At 36.2% G+C, this 14109-nt stretch overlaps 1 protein-coding gene across 3 annotated transcripts in view; it reads right to left on the bottom strand.

The window, feature by feature from the left end:
• Positions 1-14109, bottom strand: part of LOC123866435 (cyclic AMP response element-binding protein A) — a 126570-nt gene that overhangs the window by 50618 nt on the left and 61843 nt on the right. The window lies entirely within an intron of this gene.

Raw genomic sequence — 14109 nt, forward strand, 5'->3', positions numbered from 1 at the left:
AGGATTGACAATAGATTTGCGACCTTCCTTGCGCAAGGTGGTAGCGCTATCTTATAAGTGGGAGGTCACGGGTACGATTCCTGGCAGGGGTAATTTATAAGCTATGCCGCGTAGAAGCCGCTCAGGGGCATGGGTTTAATGAAACTGTGTACCTCTTCCAAGTTAGCCCGCTTCCACCTACATCATCACCTTCAACCAGGCGAGATTACAGTCAAGTACTAACTAGTATTGGAATAAAATCATAACCCTTCCTTTCGGCTTTGCCGTAGTTGGGTAAAAAGGATACTTTCGTTATCTGCTATAGGCATACTTGATCGCTCTTGGACGGCCTTAACTTACAAAACACGCAGAGAATCTCCTCTCGCGGAATCCGGTGTTTGACAAGTATAGTCAAATCAGTATCTTTTTATCATACGTCAAAACTTGCGCTTAGTAAGCGAGCTTCTATGAAATACTGGCGTGTGATGTCACAATGATTTTAGGTTAATTGATAATTTAAAAACTGACAAATGACGTGGATTTTACGTATTTTGGAATCCCCTCTGTTAAACAGAGGGGATTCCAAAATAATCACTGATAAATAATTTATTTTTGATTTAAAAGTTGGGCTAAGTCATAAATGAGTTAACTCTATCAAGTATTAGCACAAATTGAGTCAATTAACTTACTTTGTTATTAGTTTTGCCATCAGAAGACACGCTGATGCACCTGTCCCTTAGGGATATTATGGTATAATTTATTGTGAAGGCAATCAATTTCAAACTCTTTACTATCATACAATGCTCCATTTTCTTGCCCTCTTAACATAAATTCACGCGAGTATCTACACGAGTTTGAGATAGCGCGGCAATTTTGTAATACTTACATATTATTATGACAACAACAATAATATAATCTTGCTTTGCGGCAATTAAGTTTTGTTTGTAAAAGATGGTACACACACACGCACGCACGCACGCACGCACACACACACACACACACGGTGTGACATTGAGGCATGCCACAGGGCTGCATGCTTGAATAATTTTAACATGTAGCAAGGCAGACTGTTGTCAACTCTACATCCCGATGATGTCTCGGCGTAAAATAGACTGCCGCGGCCGCAAAATTAAGTAATGTTTCGATTTGGAGCATGTATTGCTCCAGTGTAAAACAGTCTTAAATAACCAATCAGTCACGTGGTTAGTAAATAATAAATATTTATGCCCCTGGGCCGCAAAACATGCAGCCCTCTGCAAGAGCTGGAAATAATGTATTGCCTCTGCAGGATCAGGCGTGCCTCAAAAATGCTGAGTAGGTCCTAGGTGTCATTGCCAATCTCTGCTGGCTTCATAAGCATTTATTTCTTCGATGCGCGATGCGGCCGATTCTTGGAGCTCACGACCCAAAATTTTCAGTAGCTATTCAAAATTACGTTGTGATTCTAGCCATAGACACAATAAATTATTTAGGTAGGTAGGTATATTATGTACAGAAATTAACAATTAAAAACAGTTTTCAATTCTCAACACTATTCAAATAAGTAAGTACGATTTAAAATTTAATTAATTGGTAGAGTCGTTAACCTCTACTGTATGAAAGTAAAATTAAGACGTTGACTTTGATCGATCATTATTTTAATTATCTGTTTTTTCACGTTTGGTTAATTCTACGCTATAAAATACCTATCACAACAGTAAGAAAATACGCTGTTTATCATTTTTAAAATAAAACATAGTTTTTAATAAGTGCTCTTATCTACATATTATATTATTATCTCAAACTCATTGCGTAATCTAGAGAGGTGTTATATTACTAGAGATGGTAACTGCCCGCAAAACGGCCCCAATCTGACTTGATAGAGGATTTTGTCATATAGTAAATTTTGCTGCTTTTACTCTGTCTGTCAATAATAAAAAATGTTCCCGCGGGATTTTGAAAAAACGTAAATCCACGCGGACGAAGTCGCGGGCCACAGAATGCTCAACATCGATTCTCCTGAGGCTGTCGATTAGCCCTAGAGCTGGAACATAATAGCTTCTATAATTATTCATACCAGCTTATCACACTATGTAAAAAACCTTCCTCATTCTTCAACGAGTATTCGTTTTGTAAGTAAAATTCGATGGAAGCGCTTTTTTAGTGCCTGAGTTATAGTCTCTAGGTATGCGCTATAACTCAATGGCGTAATCAATACAGAAAGATAACACCGATATAGGTATGTACATTAAACCAGAGTGAAAATAATGTCGCAAGAAAGGTAAATGCTCAATTGCCGCGACCCGGTTTCGAGTATTCATACATAAATAAATAATTTACGAGAATATAGTGCACAACAGCCCTTAAATATGTGTTATTGTGTTTTGACACTTACATCGTAGATAACAGAGAGTAAATTAGCTTGTAATATGTATCTGTTTATAGCCAAAGAGGTGGCGGAGGTAAAGTAATTAAGGAGGTAGGTAAAAGCTGAAAGATGTAAATATTGATATGATTATAATAAACATAATACGCACTTACTTCTGCTTGATCAGTCCAGGTGAATTCGGGATTTTAAACCGAAATAGTGCTGTTACAAAAACTTTAGGCACGGTTTAAACAGGCGTTAAACCTTTTAATCTAAAGTTTTTCTACTAAAACTACAATTATAGGGATGATGACTACTAGTCAAATCAGCAACTTTTTATCAAACGCCAAACGTGGAGCGTGTATGAAATACAAGTACATAGATGTGACTTCATAAAATTTGACGTTATTTGACGTCCTTTTTTTTATTTAGATCGATAATTTGAAATATTTAGCAAACTTAAAACTAACAGTGGACGTGGATTTGACGAATTTCGGAATTATGTTACAACTTTTTTTAATAAAAAATAGCAAGCAATCCAGCAGGTTTGGTCACCTGATGTTAAGTGATTAGCGCCGCTTATGAACATTTGCAGCACCAGAGGCGGATACGTTGCCAGTTTTTCAGGAATTTGTTGGTCCCTTGACTAACCCTTGAATAACCCCACTCTAACTCGTATAACTTCTCAGCTTTATCAAGAACCTCGATAACCCACTATCTCTTGGACTATTATGTATGCGTGCTCGGCAGTCGGTATATGTACCGGGTGGCCCAGATTGACTGTCGGTGACATTGCGCCAGATGCACTTGTCTGTTTACTATTGTGATAACGGCCATCATTGCTAGATATTTATTTACTAGCTGATGCCCGCGACTTTGTTCCCGTGGATATAGGTTTTTAAAAATCAGATGTTCAGAGGTTAAAATTAAACTTCAAGTTAATTATTGTTATGCAGCAGATCTATTTCGTACCTGCATTAATGATAAAATCAATTATTACAATCGCAATTGCTGTGATTGGTTGAATTTATGGTATTCTTCTTGCAAAAATGCATTGTAGCCAATAGCGAGCAAGTGTCGGCCAATCAGAGGTGATTGCGATCGTTACACTGTAGCCTGTTATCATTTTACTGTAATCGAGCCCTAGATTCGAAATCATGACTTTTTGCCCATTCATATATAACGGATTTAACCTTTAATTGTAGTAGTCAATAATGAAAATGCCTTGATTGTGGTTCTTCGTCTTACAAATCAATACACGAGGAATTCTGTTGTACACAGATACCACATGGGAATTGCTGTAAGTCGGCTTTACGTGTAATCGGATTGAGAGTTCTTACGTAACGAAAGGCAGAACTAGAACGTCAACGATACACAGCGTAGTTTTTAACCCCCGACACAAAAAGAGGGGTGTTATAAGTTTAACGTGTGTATCTGTGTATCTGTGTGTCTGTGTGTCTGTGTATCTGTGTATCTGTGTATCTGTCTGTGGCATCGTAGCGCCTAAACGAACGAACCGATTTTAATTTACTTTTTTTTGTTTGAAAGGTGGCTTGATCGAGAGTGTTCTTAGCTATAATACAAAAAAATTGGTTCAGCCGTTTAAGAGTTATCAGCTCTTTTCTAGTTTTCTTGTAGAAAAGAAGGTTAGATAACCGTTAGGTTCTTAATATTATGTCAATTGACAAATGTCAAGCTGTCAAGATGGACGTTGCCTTGATACATAATTATATTTATTTGAAAATGGTGTTTTGGAAAACTCAGATACTTTGGATCGTAGGCGCGGAATAGTCCAAGAAAATCGGTTCAGCCGTTTGAAAGTTATCAGGTCTTTTCTAGTTACTGTAACCTTCACTTGTCGGGGGTGTTATAAATTTTTAATTTACACTTGTTAAGTTATTGGAATTATTTTTACCCGACTGCGGCAAAGTCAAAACGAAGGGTTATGATTTAAGCAGTCTATATATTATGTATGTATGTGGGTATGTACGTTTGTATCCAGATTCTGTGTGTTCCACCGTAGCGCCTAAACTAGGCCGATTTTGATAAATGAGGTATCAATCGATTCGTCGTAAAGGTCCGGGTGACATAGGCTACACTTTATACGAAAAAATAGACCTAACGGATGTTACATGAAAAAAGTGAGGGTCTCCAAAATTTTTTTTTTGTTATTGTATCGATTGGGATGTCAAATTAAAGAGAAAAAAATTCCAACTTCATAAATGTAAATGTACTACAACATTAAAATATACCAAGCGACAGAAAAACAATTTTACTATAATATTTCAGCGTTTATTAAGACGATCGTAGTCGGGTTTTAGTTTTCAACTTTATCTTGTTAGAATTGATTACGTATTTTCTACGAAGTCACGTGCTTTATAGATGAGAATTCTGACCGCCTGGTAATAGTGAACTTATACATGGTACATTGTAGGTACTAGAGAAAGATAATAGGGAAGAATCAGGAAGAATAGAGTCCAAAAGAAAAATGTAAACAAGTAAACCTAAATAATAGCTAAAGTAACTAAAGTATTTAATCAAAGACATAGATAGATACTTTTATTTTCCATTTTATATTCAAAATAAAACAGGATGAATTTTATTCGACTTAACTCAAATTCGATGGAAATTCTAAAGCGTGTATTAGAAACGTATGCAAGATCTAGTGATTCGATAGCCGTTTAGAGATTGCTTCGTAATGATAGGTAAGTATTTAATACATTCTCTTCTGCCCTTTCACAAAATACACATTTAATCGTTACTCAATTTCTAGGAAAGGCTGCTGTATCTCTTGATGTTTCAGTCGTGAAAGTCGTAGCTTATGTCGACACCTCCCACGTAAGTTGTTGTATCCCCAAAACTACAACTTTTCAGTAGAGCGTTTTAAAGATATAAATTGAAATTAAAGCTCCAGTTTTCAATATATTTTTGTGAAATTCGGTATTTAGTTATAGTTTACAGTACTTTAACATATTCTGAAAGATGATTTATAGAAATACTTCACATTTCTGAGATTTTGTTCATACAACATTTTACGGCGTGTTTCATCTTTGTAAAATGTTGTATAAGATACTTACAACAAATTACGCTGGAAAAAACGGGTTGTGTGTCATCGTATGTGTTAAATACAACAGTGTACGTCGTTTAAAATTAAAAAAAAATGTAGTATGTGTAGTCCGATTCATCATTTCCAACCAATGGATGTCCACTACTGGACATAGGTCTCTTGGAGGGACTTCTATATGCCACGGTCTTGCACCACCTGAATCCAGTGGCTCCTTGTGACTCGTTTGATGTCGTCTGTGCACCTAGTGGGAGTCTGTCAACGCTGCGCCTTACAGTGCGAGGTTCCAGCACCTTGGGACCTCAACGTCTATGGGTCCTTCGAATTATGTGCCCCGGCCATTTACACTTTAGCTTCGCAACCCATTTATGCCGGTTACTCTGATTTTCCTACCGATATCTACATTCCAGATTCGATCACGTAGAGAAACTTCAAATATAGCTCTCTAATTGCCCGCTTAGTGACTCTGAACTTTCTTATGAATTCCATTATAATATGTGACCATATTATCTCGGATCCATAATATGTCATCACTGGTAACACGCGCTGTTCGAAGACTAATTTAGTTTCCGTACGCTGCCGCCGAGTCGGATTCGTTGGCTGACCTGTTTCTTGAAATTGCACTTACCTACCTGGTCCAGGTACCTGTTCCAGGCTCACACTTTTCAATAATTTCGAGTGCAGAGCCCTCAACGATTACTGGGTGGGCCGAGACATAACAATTAGACATAATTTTCGTCTTACTCATGTTCATTTTCAGGCCCATCTGTTGTGAAACTTTGCAAAGGTCATTGAGCTGTAAATGTAGAAACTCTGGGAAACCTAATGAGGTTTCCCAGAGTTTCTGCGATAGTGACTATGTCATCGACAAATCGAAGGTGAATTTCTTTTGATGTTAATGTCAAGTTCATTCCAATTCAAGCTTAAAAATAAGGACGTCTTTCAAAGCAGCGGTAAAGAGTTTAAGAGAATTACGTCTCAATGTGCACTCTGTCACTGCAATTGGACTGGCCTAGTCTGGTCCTATATGTCGACTGACATGGTGTTTTCGTACAAGATTCTATTTCAGCATTTGTATGAACAGGCAGTTGTTTCAGCATCTCAATAGCGACCTTAATACAGCCCCAGTTTCCACCAAATCAAAAACTTTCTCATAGTTTACAAACGCTTAGCAAAGAGGCAGATTATTATAATAGCCTTCAGTTATATTATGCATAACATGTCGCAGCTTATGAATGTGACCTATAGTGCTGAAGCTTTTTCAGAATCAAGCTTGTTAGGGATGCTGAAAGTCATCGAACTTATTATTGTGACGATTCATAATGACTTACGATAACAACAGCTTATAGACATGGCTTAGCAGCGAGATGAGTATGACTCTTCTTGAGTAGGTAATGTTTGTAACTTTGTAATTTCGTTATGCAATGAACTAGATTAATTTGAATATAAGATTCACTAACCTTTTGTGCCCACATTGCAACAAATAAACCATTACGTATTATTTATTACGGCATTACGGCGATTGGGAAATCGCTGAAAGACCTTAAGTACTGGTTTGCCACCCGCTTTCAGGAATTCTACTGTGATTCTGATATCACCGAGCGAATTTATATCCTTGAGTTGTTTGAGAGCCATACTTATCTCGTATAAACTGGCATCTGGGATATCTTGGGTATAGTGTCCCGTCAATTTAGCTCTGGGATCTTTAGCCAAATCTTCAACAAGTCTTTGTATTGTGGTGTATAACTGTCCATAGAACTTCTCCATTTATTTCAAGAGCTCAAGTTTAGCTGAAATGAGGTGTTGTCAGTTTTTGTCGTATCAGCAGGCCCTGTTTAGTAGACAGATCTTTCGTGAATACTTTTGAGTTCCTGTTCCGCTCTATGGTATCTTTAAAACGAAATTAAAGACCCATAAGTCACGTGTTTGTACAATAGAGATCTGCCAGTAGGTAGGTGCATCTGCTGAAGACTACATTATCATTTCTGGCCTTTTTCTGGCCATGAGCTTTAAAATCATAAAAAAAATATTTGTTATTTTTGGACGATAGGCCGTAAAGAAATTGGACTCCACCACCTGGCCTACCTTCTACCAACCTTCTACCAACCTATTTATTGGAAAGGTAGGCTCTGAAATAATATATTGTAGTAGTGATTTTTTTGTTAATTATATGGTAACCTAGTGGTATGATGAGCCGATTAGTTATTTCATTGACTATCATAAGTTTACGTCGCAATCAAACTAAATTTTAAGATAGTTTTATTGTATACAATGTCGTATGTAAGAAAAAAACAATGTCATAGCAACGTAAAATATAGCATGTAATCATACAACAAAATTTTGAGAAATAAATGCCGAAGTAAAATGTTGTATGTATCACTTAACACAAAATTTATTATAATTCTGCAACGTAAACGGTTGTATGTCATCATACAATACTGTTTTTGGGTGTCCTCAACGACGTAAATTGTTGTATGTAATCTATACAATAGTTTAGCTTGGCATCACTATTAAATTACTAAAATACGATAATGAAATAAAAAAATGCAAACACAACCGTGACATATCAGTGTCTTGAGTTACAAACATTTCATTTGAAGTCCGGCGTGATCTGTTGTATCTGTTACATACGAGGCGCAAACGTGCGACTTCACCCCACATAAAACGTTGTAAAGGTCGATATGATATTTTACGTCGTCCTCGTTTGAAAAATACAACATTATACGCCTCATAAGTACTTTAAAAAACAACATTTTTAGGATTTTTTTTAATTGAACATATAAAATAGATAAAAATAGACATTGTTATGTAAAAAACGCAAAATGGCAATTTTGTGGCTTACAACAACTTACGTGGGAGGTGTCGATGTAATCTGTATGTTTGAATTCTTAGAACCACTCAATGTGAACTAGACAGTTTTGATTTAGCCGGGTCATTCCGAACAAAAAGTTAAAAACCAAATACCGGCCAAGTGTGAGTCGGGTTTGCACTCGGAGATCCTGGGTTCGATTCCTGGGTTGGGTCGAAAACAGGTATTGGGATTTTCTGTTGAAAAATTATCTGTACTAGCCCGGGTATAGGAAGCCGGCGATATATCATCACGTGCCTCGGAGGGCACGTCAAACCGTCGATCCGACACTGGATCTCTCCCCGGTCGTGTCGGATTTCCGTCCCATCCGGCTTTGAGAATGAAGGAATAGAGAGTGCACTTGTGTTTGCGCACACACTTGTGCATCTCTATAGACCTTGGCCGCCGTGGCCGCAATTCGGTCAGGAGGCCATATTGTTATTATTACTTTACTAGGTACATAGATGCCTTTGAGAAATAATTATAACAGCAGCTTCTTCTCAGCGGGAATCCGGGTAATCGAACCGGATCGATATAAACACTTGTACACGATGTAGGTACCTACACTTTGCACACGTATTATGCATACCATGAAGCACGTGTCCTAAAACACAAGGGCCGTGAGAGTTCTGTAGCGCATTCCAACATGCAGCATATTTTGACTATGCAGGAAATTTTTGACCTAGGACGAATAAAATTCATACAATAACAAAATTAGCGCGATTCAGAACTTCTAGTTCCTCTTGAGCCTCATAATAATGATTGGATTATGTTACAACAGCTATTACTTATAAGGAAGGTAGGAATATGTAATTAGCCCGATATATTTGAAAGTTACGCGCCTTTTCTCCGCTCTCTGCCAAGTTCCACATACAATAATATTAAAATTAAAATCTGACGAAAGATAATGAGTTGCGCAGTCTTGATTTGAATTACCCAACTTTTTGCTTTCTAGAATTTCAGTTTTTTTTTTTAGTTTGCAATTTTAACTAATTTTATAAATAAATTTAAGTATGTGCTACTGTAAAAGTCCAAACTACGGTAAATCTTAATATTTTCCAGTAAAACCAAAGAGTTACCATGTTTTAATGGTAAAAGTGCAAATTGATCTGAGTTAATCGTTCGGACTTCTACCAGAGTGCTGGTAAATTCAGAAATTAACTATTTTTTTTAAATAAAAATACCGAGCAAACGAGCAGGCAGGTCACCTGATGTTAAGTGATCATATCACAGAAAAGTTCTGACTTTTACCATTGAGGTTTGGCAAATCTGGTTTTACTGGAAAATTCTAGGATTTATCGTAGTTCGAGCATGCACAACAAAATAATGTAGGTACAGCATTGTATAACGTATTGGCACTTGGCTAAACTTGGCTTCGAATGTAGGACGAGTCACAACTTTTATCCTGGTTCGCTGAAGAAACTTCCAGTCACTTAAAGGTGAAATGAAAATAATTCTTAATGAAATTAACATAAATCTGCTAAGCACTACTCCAAACAATCGAATGCATCTGAACAGGTTCGTACATTAACAGCGTCTATTCTCTTAGACGAAATAATTCATAGCGCATCACCTGCATAAACTGGTATGGCGAAAAACCTGTTAGATTCGAGCTTTACTATCCCCGTCCTTATCACGCGGAGTATTCCACAGGTGGTTGTCTGTGGTTCGTCTCTGTCTGGCATGGTATTTGCGTTCAACGGGATGTCAGGGCCCATCACTGACCGTCTCTTGTGATTCTGAACACGTCCACGCTCAAGGCGAACCTTTTCTTTGTCAGGGTTACCGCTATTGCCGCTATTTCTAAAAATAACTGTCAATGGTACTGTTCCTTCTTTTTGTCGGGTGGTTCAGGGGAAGAAAACAGAGAAGGGATTAGGTATGCAGGTTTCTTCTCGTGTTTCATTTCTCATAGTTAAAATCATCTTAGGTATGATGCCTGAATTTTAAAGGTACTAAAATTACAATCAAAGCGATAGGGTCAAAGCTCTCAAAATTATTATAAGTCCCAATTATTATTAGGACTCATTTGTACCATTTAATAAATCAAAATGAAATATCTTACATATTATTATATTGCTTAATAACTTACTCGTATTAGGTATGTAAGCCTCTACCAATTTAGAACTGGATTGCATACAACTTAAAGTCTTTTACCACTCAGCATCGCATAAATAATTACCTGTCACGATATAATATATCTCGAAACGTCGTAACTTCTTCATTTTATTTACCTTCTGTCAAAATTAAATATGTTGAGAATAATTTAATTTATCGTGTTCATCATAATTAATATACTTAACAATAACTTTTTTTTACTTAATTTGGATTTGTTATAGTACCCCTTACCAGTTTAAAATGAGACTTCAGTCAGAATTCAAAATTCAATTTCAAAATGCATCTTTTTTCACGAGATACTTACCTATCTTTTCAAAATTTGTCCCGTTTTGTTTTCACCTTCTATAGTATAAAAATATGCTCTTTATCCGTTTACCTACGTATCTGTGACGTTTGTTAGTATAAGTTGTTATTTACTATTAGTGGCTGCTTTACTGTCACCAGTAAAGCAGCATGTATTTGCAGGTGAATGTATTTTCTGTATGGTTTTTTTAGTACTATTACATAAACTATTTGGGCCTAAAAATATAAAAAAAACTCAAAGCTCTACTCCAGCTTTCTGTTTATTTATGCATGTGACAGCCCTGTTTTCATTGAATAAGACATTTAAGGACGGTAGAAGGTAAACATACCCTATAATTAGTGATTTTTTAACATCTTTTTACTAAGCTTGAACTTTTCGGTTTTCCGTCCGTTAAGGTCAACATTAAAAAGAAATTGAAGGATTGATCTCTACTGTCATTTCCAGCTTCAGGGTATTCTCGAAGACTAGATCAGATCAATGCAAAAGACTGTTGCCTAAAATGAAGTTTAATTCGAGAATAGAAACTGGGCGTTTTGCTGGCCACGTGTGGGTACCTAGTCACCAAACAGAATTTGAGCCTTAGTATTTATTGTTTTTACTTTTTACAACATTTATATTTATTTAACTTAGGTAAGTGAATATCTTAGTAAAAAACATAGCTGTACCATCTAGATGATTATTGGCACCCTCCCAAGCATTATTCCCCGTATTGATTGCCAGGCTTAATCATTGGGCTAAATAAGTGCCAGCTCATGAGTCCCTCTGAGTTCTGCGGGGTAATTTGCTAACTCAGTGTCTAACACTGAATGATAGCCACCAAGCTCATTGGACATTGGTTGGTTCTTCATTGCAACTTTACTGAGTGATATTAAAATTATTTTTCGTAGAAAACCTTCGATGGATTAAAAATAAATATGTCAAATGAGCTCAGTGGCCCTGCTGTAAGCGTGTATCAATTTGAGCACTGCATTATTCAGTAATGAAAAAATTAAGTTTTGAAAGAAACCTGACTAAAATGTAAGAATAAGTAATAAAATGAGTAGAAAATAGCATTAAAATCTAGAATTTGAGGATAAATTTGATCTATATGCGAGTGATGGAGTCTATATAATAATAATAAATCAATGTTTGAAACGCATAGTAAGCGGTGCATTCACTATAGAGCCTGTAGCTGTAGGGTATAGACAGCCATAGATGCAACCTGTTGGCATAGTAATTATATTTAGACATGGCCTTCGCCTTCTGTTACTATAGCGGGCGATTCCACTTTTTGTCCGAGACTGAGAAAGCGAGGTTCCCAGAGCCTTGTAGGAAAATAGTCTCATACATTGTTTTATAGTCTGTGTAACTTACATAGGTAAAACGATTAACGGAGTATTTTAATGTTAATTTTATTTGTATTCACGGGTTTTTGGGTTTTTGCTGTATTTTTCAACCGTTAATTCCTTTTCGCTTTAAAATCAAATTAGTAATTAAAGTGTTCCGAATTACCTACAAGATATACATTTTTGCTAATTGGTCAAGAAGATTATTAGGTACACGCCTCATAATATTTGCGACACTCATTTTCTATATTATGGAAAGATTAATGAACTAGTACCTAATGTTTTATGAGCAAATTTAGTCGCGATAATATTATATTTTCGCAACAAAATAATAAATACTTACGTAATCTACATTTAAATCTTCTACTCTTAGCTACCTATTTAATATTATAATTTATAATGTAACCGTAGTATGTTTATGTATAAGCTTTCTACGAGCACTCAACTGGCATCAATATAATTTTATTGAAACATGCAAAAACTTGTTGATAGCATTAAAACTGCTTTGCCTCTTGTACTGTTATAAAAAACTTTAACTTTGACCTCTCCCATACAAACGCGTTTCTCTAGCTGACACGATCCAGCTTTCGCAGTTCGCACAGGTTGGCGGAAAATACGTATACTACATACGAGTATGTTATCGAATGATATTGAAAATTATAACAAATTCGCAAGTAATATTTCAAATAAAAGATAATATCATTGTCCTTGTAGTTGAAATAAGGAGATAGTTACTCAAAACAAAATAAAGGTCATTAGTTTACTATAATATTTGTCTTTACATGTATTTTTTAATAAATGGTTATGAATTAAACATTATTTTTGATTAATTTAATTTGCAAGTTGATATTTAAATTAAATCTACAACGCTGGAATTACCCGATTGATTAAAAAAACAAAATGGTGGCTCTTATTTTGTTCTGAGTAAGTATGTAACATAATAAAATAATGACTACCCCTGCCATTAGATACACACGTATCTAATATTATATTAGATAAGTGTACGATTAATCTCAGCTTTCTTTCCAATAAAAGTTTATTGACTTGCCAGGACCTGATATTATTAATTTTTTACTAAGCTAAATGATTGTCAATTAATTAATTAAATTGGAATGAGCTGACAAGTGGTATCCGACCGGCGTTTCTCAACTTGTTACCTAACTCCTGAGGCGGTGCTCGGCCAATTTAAGCGATTGAGCGAAAATACGTCTAACAAAAAGCGACCAGCCAACTCCCAAAGCAAATCGTGATAACGTTTAACAGTTAACCGCTTATTGAAAGTGTAACGGTACTTACTCGCGAATAAATGCCATAAAGTATAGACCAATAAGCGGTCACTCCCTTGAAAGGGGAGACGTTAAGCTTTTTTTAATCAAGATAGTTTGCGCTAGACTTCAGCGGTGCGTTGGTGGTAAAGGCATTTAACTAAATTAGTATCTAGGCCTATAGAAGGGCTTTTTCAAGCAAAATCGTGTTCTAAAATGTGTTCAATGGGCCGTAATAGTATAGTGGGTAAGGCGTTCGCCTTCTATCCCAGAGGTCAGGAGTTCTATCCCGAGCATGCATCTTTAACTTTCCGGAGTTATGTGCGTTTTAAGCAATTAAATATCACTTGCTTTAACGGTGAAGGAAAGCATCGTGGGCAAACCTGTATGCCTGAGTGTTCTCCATAATGTTCTCAAAGGTGGGTGAAGTTTGCCAATCTGCAGTTGGCCAGCGTGGTAGACTAAGACCAAACCCTTCTCATTTTGAATGTAGTTCCATTCTCAGTAGTGGGCCAGCAATGGGTTGATCTTGATGAAGATTTTGTCAAGTCACGTTGAAATACTCAATATGGGGGATATTTAAATAAATAAATAAATCTTTATTATAATATAATAATTTAAAATAATTTAAAGCTTTTTGTTTTGGTTAAGGGGTCTACTCCTCAGCGTGGTGCTCGAAGACTAGAGACGAAAAAACTGTGAAAACCCAGTACTTAAATAAGAGATCGCATACGACGTGTTCTGGCTAATTTGGAAAGAAATAATGTGTTAATTAGCATTAACAATGACTAGAGATGTCTAAAAGCCATTCAAATGGGTGAGTGATCAAGAAGCGTGTGGGAAGTGTTAATCGACTCCG

The sequence above is a fragment of the Maniola jurtina genome, chromosome 6 (assembly GCF_905333055.1).
Source record: "Maniola jurtina chromosome 6, ilManJurt1.1, whole genome shotgun sequence".
Taxonomy (NCBI): Eukaryota; Metazoa; Arthropoda; class Insecta; order Lepidoptera; family Nymphalidae; genus Maniola; species Maniola jurtina.